This window comes from Cyanistes caeruleus, chromosome 11 (genome assembly GCF_971803275.1).
Source record: "Cyanistes caeruleus chromosome 11, bCyaCae1.hap1.1, whole genome shotgun sequence".
In the NCBI taxonomy this organism is placed as follows: Eukaryota; Metazoa; Chordata; class Aves; order Passeriformes; family Paridae; genus Cyanistes; species Cyanistes caeruleus.
Genome location: NC_141711.1, coordinates 23,248,889 through 23,261,409, shown reverse-complemented (window position 1 = coordinate 23,261,409; position 12,521 = coordinate 23,248,889). Strand labels below are relative to the sequence as shown.

At 50.3% G+C, this 12,521-nt stretch overlaps 1 long non-coding RNA gene across 1 annotated transcript in view; it reads right to left on the bottom strand.

Annotated features, from left to right (window-relative positions):
• The window catches only part of LOC147651152 (uncharacterized), a 31,408-nt gene extending 22,808 nt beyond the window's left edge, over positions 1–8,600 (bottom strand). The window contains exons 1-5 of the long non-coding RNA XR_015274830.1: positions 7,894–8,600; positions 7,566–7,799; positions 4,749–7,274; positions 4,421–4,654; positions 3,927–4,129 (exon numbers count right to left, since the gene is read on the bottom strand). This is a non-coding gene — a long non-coding RNA (uncharacterized LOC147651152). The remainder of the gene's footprint in view (positions 1–3,926; positions 4,130–4,420; positions 4,655–4,748; positions 7,275–7,565; positions 7,800–7,893) is intronic.
• Between the last annotated feature and the right edge of the window lie 3,921 nt (positions 8,601–12,521).

Here is a 12,521-nt window from a genome sequence, read left to right as displayed (position 1 = left end):
AAACTGGGTTTTCAGGGCAGCTTTCCATATCTCTGCAAGATTTCTTCATCCCTCAACACGTCTGACTTTATTATGTCCAACGATGCATTTGGGTTTCTTCCGTCCTCTTGTGTGCCCGTGAGTAACCTTCCACGTGGATGAAGGAGACTGTGTACAGGACAATTGATTGCGGCATTGCCATTTGGCTTCACTGTCACTCAGTTGAACACGGTCCTTATCTAAGAAGGACTTCCAAGAAATGGGTAGGAGTTTTGGCTGTGAGAGGAGCAGAAAGCACATTTTCTACAGCAAATTGCTAGCTGATGCACTTTCCTCCCTGCCAAAATAGTGATTGCCATTCATCTTCCTGGGAAGAATGTAAAGACCCATTCAGAGATGCCAGGTTCAGCTGGCCTGTGGCTTTGTGTACCTCATTTCACATGTCCAGTTTCAAGGGCCACTAAAAGAGGCTCATGTTTGCCTTGCTACCCACAAGTGCTGTAGGTATTTCCAGGAGAAGAGGGAAAACATCGCTGTCCTGTGGTGTGGTAGAAATGCCACCACAACTGTGATTGTGTGAGCAAAGCCAGCCAGTGCTTTTTGGGGCAGCAGCAGCAGCTGAGAGTGTGGCAGAGCGGTTTTGATACTCTTTTTAGAATCCTGCAAACATTGTTCCCGAAACAACCCACAGCTTTGCAGATGTGCCCGAAGAAAATGCAAAGAGAACTGGGGTGTGAAAATCAAAGACTGTTTATCTGTAGAAGAAAAGGAACAAGAATGAACTACACCACATATTTACACTGTAAGAATATTGGTAACAACAACAACAACAACAACAACAACAAACTATAGAACCTATTTACCTGAGAACAGATCTAACAAAACTCTATGAAACGTATTTACAGACAACTTAAACAAACTCTAAAACCTCTATCCTGAACACAACAACTGTAAAATGTATGTACAGCAGGGTGGCATCTGTGTCTGTGATGTCCCTAAGTCCTGGAAGAAAAACAAGTAGCACGGTCAGTGCAGTCAGGCACGGAAGGGTGTTCCATGTGCTGCCGGGCTGGGACACTGGCCCAGTGGGACTCTGCTGCCAGAAGGGAGCCTGGCTGGGGGCTGTGGCCCAGGCACTGGAACAGGGCTTGTGTGGCCCACAGCAAGCCCAGGCCAGGCCAGGGATGGCCAGCAGAATGCAGTGCATGGGCTAGCGTGTCCCTGAGCAGGGAGTGCCCAGCCCGGCCCCAGGCTGGCAGCAGGGGACCCACTCTGCCTGTGGGGAGCACCTGCCTGTTCTGCTGCTGGCATCGGTCTTCATCCCAAGACCATGTCTTCCTCCTTGTCTTTTAGATCAATATCCATCTCTTCAATAGAATCTTTCGTTTCCACCTCCATCTCTTCCTCTGCCTCGTACATATCCGCATCCTTCTCTTCCTCTCCACTATCCTCTCCGTCCACTTCCATGGCTTCTTCTCTATCAGTCTGTGTATCGACGTCCGTCTCCTCCTCTCCGTCTGTGCCAGCCTGCAGAGGCAGCAAAATTTCCCAGCCTGTCCCACAGAGCTCCAGCCCAGCCAGGCAGCTGCGGGGTGTCCGCCTCCGTGGAATAGTACCATACCTCTTTTGGAACAAATGCAGACATCCTGCAGGGATGGAGAGCAAAATCCAAGCGATGGGGAGCTTTGGGGACTGCTGGGGGAATCAGGGAGCAGGTGGCAACAAGGTGACAGGGGTAGGCTTGGAGCAGGGTGAATGAAGAGCGTGCTGGCACAAGGAGCCAAGGGTTGTGTTGTGGCCGTTGCTGGATGCTGGAAGTTCTAGCTGGAGCGTGCACTGTGACATCACCGCCAGGAGTTCAGGCCCAGGCTGAAGAGGACAACGGAGACCGTAGAATGAATGATGGAATCCCTGGGTGCTTGGGCTTGGAAGGGACCCTAAAGACCATCTTGTTCCAAGCGGAGCAATCTTCGCCCAGAATAGGTTGCTCAGAGCCCCGCTCCCAGCTGGCCTTGGATGTTGCCAAGGATGGAGCATCCCCAGCCTCTGTGCACAGCCTGGGCCAGTGGCCCAGCAGCCGGAGTGGAAAAGAGCAGCTTCATTAGATCCAACTTCAAGCTCACTCCTGCAGTTGAAAGGCTTCTCCTCTCTGTGCCCATCTTTCCTAGAGCTGCAGGGAGGCCTCGCCAGCCCCCTTCTCTTTCCAGGCTGAGCATCCCCAGCCCCACACGGACAGCAGTCCGATGCGTGGCAGTCAAGGCTAAAGGGTAGCAAATGGCTACATCAGGAAGTGAGAGATGGAAGCTTTTGGAGATGGAAGCTTTACCTCTAAATGTAGAAAAGAAAGCAAAGTGGAGGGGGAAATGGTGGGACTCTGGCTCTGTTCTAACTGGCGAAGATTTTCTTTTCTTCTTTTCTGTCGTGCTAACCCAAGTTTTGTTGTTTGAAAGGAGGTTTAGCAAAATATCCATCGTCTTCTCCACTGCTGAAACACTGAACAACATCTGGGCAGGCTGAGGATGCAGAGCAAAACCTGCAAATATCTACTGCTGATCGTGATCCTGGGGAATGCAGCTAAAGCCAGCCAAAAGCAATTTCTGGAAAGTCAAGCCTGCTTTACGTTTTCTGGAGTTCGGTTGTGCCAACTTCACCAGTCATTTCTAAAAAAGGAAAAGAAACTCCAAGCAAAAGAGAGAAAAACGCAAAGAAACCAACCCAAAGAAACCAATCAAACAAACAGATAAAACACCCCCAATCAAACCAAAGGCAATGAGAAGTTAGGACTAGTTGTAAGGATATCACAGCAGGAGAATGGCTGCTTCCTACTTGGATCACCATCCAAAGCCACCTAGAACAACTTCTCCAAAACATATCCAACAGGAGAAATGGAAAAAGTGATCCATGGCAGCTCTGCATTGTGGTGAAGGATGAGCATGCAGTGGTCCAGATGCAGCATTGCCCACCCTCCAGGCTGCTGTTTGCTCTGCTGAAAGACTCTTGCAGGACTGTGGCCCCTCTCCATGCAATGGAAATCATTGCCACAGCTCTCAGTTGAGGCACTGGCATTTCCAGAGCCAGATTCAGGCACAATCCTACTGCCTGCTGAGCATCTGGGAAAGGTGCTGAGCATCTTCAGGCCTAGAAGCACAAAAGAGCTCAGGCTCTCCCCGAACTGGGTTTTCAGGGCAGCTTTCCATATCTCTGCAAGATTTCTTCATCCCTCAACACGTCTGACTTTATTATGTCCAACGATGCATTTGGGTTTCTTCCGTCCTCTTGTGTGCCCGTGAGTAACCTTCCACGTGGATGAAGGAGATTGTGTACAGGACAATTGATTGCGGCATTGCCATTTGGCTTCACTGTCACTCAGTTGAACACGGTCCTTATCTAAGAAGGACTTCCAAGAAATGGGTAGGAGTTTTGGCTGTGAGAGGAGCAGAAAGCACATTTTCTACAGCAAATTGCTAGCTGATGCACTTTCCTCCCTGCCAAAATAGTGATTGCCATTCATCTTCCTGGGAAGAATGTAAAGACCCATTCAGAGATGCCAGGTTCAGCTGGCCTGTGGCTTTGTGTACCTCATTTCACATGTCCAATTTCAAGGGCCACTAAAAGAGGCTCATGTTTGCCTTGCTACCCACAAGTGCTGTAGGTATTTCCAGGAGAAGAGGGAAAACATCGCTGTCCTGTGGTGTGGTAGAAATGCCACCACAACTGTGATTCTGTGAGCAAAGACAGCCAGTGCTTTTTGAGGCAGCAGCAGCAGCTGAGAGTGTGGCAGAGCGGTTTTGATACTCTTTTTAGAGTCCTGCAAGCATTGTTCCTGAAACAACCCACAGCTTTGCAAATGTGCCCGAAGAAAATGCAAAGAGAACTGGGGTGTGAAAATCAAAGACTGTTTATCTGTAGAAGAAAAGGAACAAGAATGAACTACACCACATATTTACACTGTAAGAATATTGGTAACAACAACAACAACAACAACAACAACAAACTATAGAACCTATTTACCTGAGAAGAGATCTAACAAAACTCTATGAAACGTATTTACAGACAACTTAAACAAACTCTAAAACCTCTACCCTGAACACAACAACTGTAAAACGTATGTACAGCAGGGTGGCATCTGTGTCTGTGATGTCCCTAAGTCCTGGAAGAAAAACAAGTAGCACGGTCAGTGCAGTCAGGCACGGAAGGGTGTTCCATGTGCTGCCGGGCTGGGACACTGGCCCAGTGGGACTCTGCTGCCAGAAGGGAGCCTGGCTGGGGGCTGTGGCCCAGGCACTGGAACAGGGCTTGTGTGGCCCACAGCAAGCCCAGGCCAGGCCAGGGATGGCCAGCAGAATCCAGTGCATGGGCTAGCGTGTCCCTGAGCAGGGAGTGCCCAGCCCGGCCCCAGGCTGGCAGCAGGGGCCCCACTCTGCCTGTGGGGAGCACCTGCCTGTTCTGCTGCTGGCATCGGTCTTCATCCCAAGACCATGTCTTCCTCCTTGTCTTTTAGATCAATATCCATCTCTTCAATAGAATCTTTCGTTTCCACCTCCATCTCTTCCTCTGTCTCGTACATATTCACATCCATCTCTTCCTCTCCAGTATGCTCTCCGTCCACTTCCATGGCTTCTTCTCTATCAGTCTGTGTATCGACGTCCGTCTCCTCCTCTCCGTCTGTGCCAGCCTGCAGAGGTAGCAAAATTTCCCAGCCTGTCCCACAGAGCTCCAGCCCAGCCAGGCAGCTGCGGGGTGTCCGCCTCCGTGGAATAGTACCATACCTCTTTTGGAACAAATGCAGACATCCTGACGGGATGGAGAGCAAAATCCAAGCGATGGGGAGCTTTGGGGACTGCTGGGGGAATCAGGGAGCAGGTGGCAACAAGGTGACAGGGGTAGGCTTGGAGCAGGGTGAATGAAGAGCGTGCTGGCACAAGGAGCCAAGGGTTGTGTTGTGGCCGTTGCTGGATGCTGGAAGTTCTGCCTGGAGCGTGCACTGTGACATCACCGCCAGGAGTTCAGGCCCAGGCTGAAGTGGACAACGGAGACCGTAGAATGAATGACGGAATCCCTGGGTGCTTGGGCTTGGAAGGGACCCTAAAGACCATCTTGTTCCAAGCGGAGCAATCTTCGCCCAGAATAGGTTGCTCAGAGCCCCGCTCCCAGCTGGCCTTGGATGTTGCCAAGGATGGAGCATCCCCAGCCTCTGTGCACAGCCTGGGCCAGTGGCCCAGCAGCCGGAGTGGAAAAGAGCAGCTTCATTAGATCCAACTTCAAGCTCACTCCTGCAGTTGAAAGGCTTCTCCTCTCTGTGCCCATCTTTCCTAGAGCTGCAGGGAGGCCTCGCCAGCCCCCTTCTCTTTCCAGGCTGAGCATCCCCAGCCCCACACGGACAGCAGTCCGATGCGTGGCAGTCAAGGCTAAAGGGTAGCAAATGGCTACATCAGGAAGTGAGAGATGGAAGCTTTTGGAGATGGAAGCTTTACCTCTAAATGTAGAAAAGAAAGCAAAGTGGAGGGGGAAATGGTGGGACTCTGGCTCTGTTCTAACTGGCGAAGATTTTCTTTTCTTCTTTTCTGTCGTGCTAACCCAAGTTTTGTTGTTTGAAAGGAGGTTTAGCAAAATATCCATCGTCTTCTCCACTGCTGAAACACTGAACAACATCTGGGCAGGCTGAGGATGCAGAGCAAAACCTGCAAATATCTACTGCTGATCGTGATCCTGGGGAATGCAGCTAAAGCCAGCCAAAAGCAATTTCTGGAAAGTCAAGCCTGCTTTACGTTTTCTGGAGTTTGGTTGTGCCAACTTCACCAGTCATTTCTAAAAAAGGAAAAGAAACTCCAAGCAAAAGAGAGAAAAACGCAAAGAAACCAACCCAAAGAAACCAATCAAACAAACAGATAAAACACCCCCAATCAAACCAAAGGCAATGAGAAGTTAGGACTAGTTGTAAGGATATCACAGCAGGAGAATGGCTGCTTCCTACTTGGATCACCATCCAAAGCCACCTAGAACAACTTGTCCAAAACATATCCAACAGGAGAAATGGAAAAAGTGATCCATGGCAGCTCTGCATTGTGGTGAAGGATGAGCATGCAGTGGTCCAGATGCAGCATTGCCCACCCTCCAGGCTGCTGTTTGCTCTGCTGAAAAACTCTTGCAGGACTGTGGCCCCTCTCCATGCAATGGAAATCATTGCCACAGCTCTCAGTTGAGGCACTGGCATTTCCAGAGCCAGATTCAGGCACAATCCTACTGCCTGCTGAGCATCTGGGAAAGCTGCTGAGCATCTTCAGGCCTAGAAGCACAAAAGAGCTCAGGCTCTCCCCGAACTGGGTTTTCAGGGCAGCTTTCCATATCTCTGCAAGATTTCTTCATCCCTCAACACGTCTGACTTTATTATGTCCAACGATGCATTTGGGTTTCTTCCGTCCTCTTGTGTGCCCGTGAGTAACCTTCCACGTGGATGAAGGAGATTGTGTACAGGACAATTGATTGCGGCATTGCCATTTGGCTTCACTGTCACTCAGTTGAACACGGTCCTTATCTAAGAAGGACTTCCAAGAAATGGGAAGGAGTTTTGGCTGTGAGAGGAGCAGAAAGCACATTTTCTACAGCAAATTGCTAGCTGATGCACTTCTATCCTTGCCAAAATAGTGATTGCCATTCATCTTCCTGGGAAGAATGTAAAGACCCATTCAGAGATGCCAGGTTCAGCTGGCCTGTGGCTTTGTGTACCTCATTTCACATGTCCAGTTTCAAGGGCCACTAAAAGAGGCTCATGTTTGCCTTGCTACCCACAAGTGCTGTAGGTATTTCCAGGAGAAGAGGGAAAACATCGCTGTCCTGTGGTGTGGTAGAAATGCCACCACAACTGTGATTGTGTGAGCAAAGCCAGCCAATGCTTTTTGGGGCAGCAGCAGCAGCTGAGAGTGTGGCAGAGCGGTTTTGATACTCTTTTTAGAATCCTGCAAACATTGTTCCCGAAACAACCCACAGCTTTGCAAATGTGCCCGAAGAAAATGCAAAGAGAACTGGGGTGTGAAAATCAAAGACTGTTTATCTGTAGAAGAAAAGGAACAAGAATGAACTACACCACATATTTACACTGTAAGAATATTGGTAACAACAACAACAACAACAACAACAAACTATAGAACCTATTTACCTGAGAAGAGATCTAACAAAACTCTATGAAACGTATTTACAGACAACTTAAACAAACTCTAAAACCTCTATCCTGAACACAACAACTGTAAAACGTATGTACAGCAGGGTGGCATCTGTGTCTGTGATGTCCCTAAGTCCTGGAAGAAAAACAAGTAGCACGGTCAGTGCAGTCAGGCACGGAAGGGTGTTCCATGTGCTGCCGGGCTGGGACACTGGCCCAGTGGGACTCTGCTGCCAGAAGGGAGCCTGGCTGGGGGCTGTGGCCCAGGCACTGGAACAGGGCTTGTGTGGCCCACAGCAAGCCCAGGCCAGGCCAGGGATGGCCAGCAGAATCCAGTGCATGGGCTAGCGTGTCCCTGAGCAGGGAGTGCCCAGCCCGGCCCCAGGCTGGCAGCAGGGGACCCACTCTGCCTGTGGGGAGCACCTGCCTGTTCTGCTGCTGGCATCGGTCTTCATCCCAAGACCATGTCTTCCTCCTTGTCTTTTAGATCAATATCCATCTCTTCAATAGAATCTTTCGTTTCCACCTCCATCTCTTCCTCTGTCTCGTACATATCCGCATCCTTCTCTTCCTCTCCACTATCCTCTCCGTCCACTTCCATGGCTTCTTCTCTATCAGTCTGTGTATCGACGTCCGTCTCCTCCTCTCCGTCTGTGCCAGCCTGCAGAGGCAGCAAAATTTCCCAGCCTGTCCCACAGAGCTCCAGCCCAGCCAGGCAGCTGCGGGGTGTCCGCCTCCGTGGAATAGTACCATACCTCTTTTGGAACAAATGCAGACATCCTGCAGGGATGGAGAGCAAAATCCAAGCGATGGGGAGCTTTGGGGACTGCTGGGGGAATCAGGGAGCAGGTGGCAACAAGGTGACAGGGGTAGGCTTGGAGCAGGGTGAATGAAGAGCGTGCTGGCACAAGGAGCCAAGGGTTGTGTTGTGGCCGTTGCTGGATGCTGGAAGTTCTAGCTGGAGCGTGCACTGTGACATCACCGCCAGGAGTTCAGGCCCAGGCTGAAGAGGACAACGGAGACCGTAGAATGAATGATGGAATCCCTGGGTGCTTGGGCTTGGAAGGGACCCTAAAGACCATCTTGTTCCAAGCGGAGCAATCTTCGCCCAGAATAGGTTGCTCAGAGCCCCGCTCCCAGCTGGCCTTGGATGTTGCCAAGGATGGAGCATCCCCAGCCTCTGTGCACAGCCTGGGCCAGTGGCCCAGCAGCCGGAGTGGAAAAGAGCAGCTTCATTAGATCCAACTTCAAGCTCACTCCTGCAGTTGAAAGGCTTCTCCTCTCTGTGCCCATCTTTCCTAGAGCTGCAGGGAGGCCTCGCCAGCCCCCTTCTCTTTCCAGGCTGAGCATCCCCAGCCCCACACGGACAGCAGTCCGATGCGTGGCAGTCAAGGCTAAAGGGTAGCAAATGGCTACATCAGGAAGTGAGAGATGGAAGCTTTTGGAGATGGAAGCTTTACCTCTAAATGTAGAAAAGAAAGCAAAGTGGAGGGGGAAATGGTGGGACTCTGGCTCTGTTCTAACTGGCGAAGATTTTCTTTTCTTCTTTTCTGTCGTGCTAACCCAAGTTTTGTTGTTTGAAAGGAGGTTTAGCAAAATATCCATCGTCTTCTCCACTGCTGAAACACTGAACAACACCTGGGCAGGCTGAGGATGCAGAGCAAAACCTGCAAATATCTACTGCTGATCGTGATCCTGGGGAATGCAGCTAAAGCCAGCCAAAAGCAATTTCTGGAAAGTCAAGCCTGGCTTACGTTTTCTGGAGTTTGGGTGTGCCAACTTCACCAGTCATTTCTAAAAAAGGAAAAGAAACTCCAAGCAAAACAGAGAAAAACACAAAGAAACCAACCCAAAGAAACCAATCAAACAAACAGATAAAACACCCCCAGTCAAACCAAAGGCAATGAGAAGTTAGGACTAGTTGTAAGGATATCACAGCAGGCGAATGGCTGCTTCCTACTTGGATCACCATCCAAAGCCACCTAGAACAACTTCTCCAAAACATATCCAACAGGAGAAATGGAAAAAGTGATCCATGGCAGCTCTGCATTGTGGTGAAGGATGAGCATGCAGTGGTCCAGATGCAGCACTGCCCAGCCTCCAGGCTGCTGTTTGCTCTGCTGAAAGACTCTTGCAGGACTGTGGCCCCTCTCCATGCAATGGAAATCATTGCCACAGCTCTCAGTTGAGGCACTGGCATTTCCAGAGCCAGATTCAGGCACAATCCTACTGCCTGCTGAGCATCTGGGAAAGGTGCTGAGCATCTTCAGGCCTAGAAGCACAAAAGAGCTCAGGCTCTCCCCAAACTGGGTTTTCAGGGCAGCTTTCCATATCTCTGCAAGATTTCTTCATCCCTCAACACGTCTGACTTCATTATGTCCAACGATGCATTTGGGTTTCTTCCGTCCTCTTGTGTGCCCGTGAGTAACCTTCCACGTGGATGAAGGAGACTGTGTACAGGACAATTGATTGCGGCATTGCCATTTGGCTTCACTGTCACTCAGTTGAACACGGTCCTTATCTAAGAAGGACTTCCAAGAAATGGGTAGGAGTTTTGGCTGTGAGAGGAGCAGAAAGCACATTTTCTACAGCAAATTGCTAGCTGATGCACTTTCCTCCCTGCCAAAATAGTGATTGCCATTCATCTTCCTGGGAAGAATGTAAAGACCCATTCAGAGATGCCAGGTTCAGCTGGCCTGTGGCTTTGTGTACCTCATTTCACATGTCCAGTTTCAAGGGCCACTAAAAGAGGCTCATGTTTGCCTTGCTACCCACAAGTGCTGTAGGTATTTCCAGGAGAAGAGGGAAAACATCGCTGTCCTGTGGTGTGGTAGAAATGCCACCACAACTGTGATTGTGTGAGCAAAGCCAGCCAGTGCTTTTTGGGGCAGCAGCAGCAGCTGAGAGTGTGGCAGAGCGGTTTTGATACTCTTTTTAGAGTCCTGCAAACATTGTTCCCGAAACAACCCACAGCTTTGCAAATGTGCCCGAAGAAAATGCAAAGAGAACTGGGGTGTGAAAATCAAAGACTGTTTATCTGTAGAAGAAAAGGAACAAGAATGAACTACACCACATATTTACACTGTAAGAATATTGGTAACAACAACAACAACAACAACAACAAACTATAGAACCTATTTACCTGAGAAGAGATCTAACAAAACTCTATGAAACGTATTTACAGACAACTTAAACAAACTCTAAAACCTCTATCCTGAACACAACAACTGTAAAATGTATGTACAGCAGGGTGGCATCTGTGTCTGTGATGTCCCTAAGTCCTGGAAGAAAAACAAGTAGCACGGTCAGTGCAGTCAGGCACGGAAGGGTGTTCCATGTGCTGCCGGGCTGGGACACTGGCCCAGTGGGACTCTGCTGCCAGAAGGGAGCCTGGCTGGGGGCTGTGGCCCAGGCACTGGAACAGGGCTTGTGTGGCCCACAGCAAGCCCAGGCCAGGCCAGGGATGGCCAGCAGAATCCAGTGCATGGGCTAGCGTGTCCCTGAGCAGGGAGTGCCCAGCCCGGCCCCAGGCTGGCAGCAGGGGACCCACTCTGCCTGTGGGGAGCACCTGCCTGTTCTGCTGCTGGCATCGGTCTTCATCCCAAGACCATGTCTTCCTCCTTGTCTTTTAGATCAATATCCATCTCTTCAATAGAATCTTTCGTTTCCACCTCCATCTCTTCCTCTGTCTCGTACATATCCGCATCCTTCTCTTCCTCTCCACTATCCTCTCCGTCCACTTCCATGGCTTCTTCTCTATCAGTCTGTGTATCGACGTCCGTCTCCTCCTCTCCGTCTGTGCCAGCCTGCAGAGGCAGCAAAATTTCCCAGCCTGTCCCACAGAGCTCCAGCCCAGCCAGGCAGCTGCGGGGTGTCCGCCTCCGTGGAATAGTACCATACCTCTTTTGGAACAAATGCAGACATCCTGCAGGGATGGAGAGCAAAATCCAAGCGATGGGGAGCTTTGGGGACTGCTGGGGGAATCAGGGAGCAGGTGGCAACAAGGTGACAGGGGTAGGCTTGGAGCAGGGTGAATGAAGAGCGTGCTGGCACAAGGAGCCAAGGGTTGTGTTGTGGCCGTTGCTGGATGCTGGAAGTTCTAGCTGGAGCGTGCACTGTGACATCACCGCCAGGAGTTCAGGCCCAGGCTGAAGAGGACAACGGAGACCGTAGAATGAATGATGGAATCCCTGGGTGCTTGGGCTTGGAAGGGACCCTAAAGACCATCTTGTTCCAAGCGGAGCAATCTTCGCCCAGAATAGGTTGCTCAGAGTCCCGCTCCCAGCTGGCCTTGGATGTTGCCAAGGATGGAGCATCCCCAGCCTCTGTGCACAGCCTGGGCCAGTGGCCCAGCAGCCGGAGTGGAAAAGAGCAGCTTCATTAGATCCAACTTCAAGCTCACTCCTGCAGTTGAAAGGCTTCTCCTCTCTGTGCCCATCTTTCCTAGAGCTGCAGGGAGGCCTCGCCAGCCCCCTTCTCTTTCCAGGCTGAGCATCCCCAGCCCCACACGGACAGCAGTCCGATGCGTGGCAGTCAAGGCTAAAGGGTAGCAAATGGCTACATCAGGAAGTGAGAGATGGAAGCTTTTGGAGATGGAAGCTTTACCTCTAAATGTAGAAAAGAAAGCAAAGTGGAGGGGGAAATGGTGGGACTCTGGCTCTGTTCTAACTGGCGAAGATTTTCTTTTCTTCTTTTCTGTCGTGCTAACCCAAGTTTTGTTGTTTGAAAGGAGGTTTAGCAAAATATCCATCGTCTTCTCCACTGCTGAAACACTGAACAACATCTGGGCAGGCTGAGGATGCAGAGCAAAACCTGCAAATATCTACTGCTGATCGTGATCCTGGGGAATGCAGCTAAAGCCAGCCAAAAGCAATTTCTGGAAAGTCAAGCCTGGCTTACGTTTTCTGGAGTTTGGTTGTGCCAACTTCACCAGTCATTTCTAAAAAAGGAAAAGAAACTCCAAGCAAAACAGAGAAAAACACAAAGAAACCAACCCAAAGAAACCAATCAAACAAACAGATAAAACACCCCCAGTCAAACCAAAGGCAATGAGAAGTTAGGACTAGTTGTAAGGATATCACAGCAGGCGAATGGCTGCTTCCTACTTGGATCACCATCCAAAGCCACCTAGAACAACTTCTCCAAAACATATCCAACAGGAGAAATGGAAAAAGTGATCCATGGCAGCTCTGCATTGTGGTGAAGGATGAGCATGCAGTGGTCCAGATGCAGCACTGCCCAGCCTCCAGGCTGCTGTTTGCTCTGCTGAAAGACTCTTGCAGGACTGTGGCCCCTCTCCATGCAATGGAAATCATTGCCACAGCTCTCAGTTGAGGCACTGGCATTTCCAGAGCCAGATTCAGGCACAATCCTACTGCCTGCT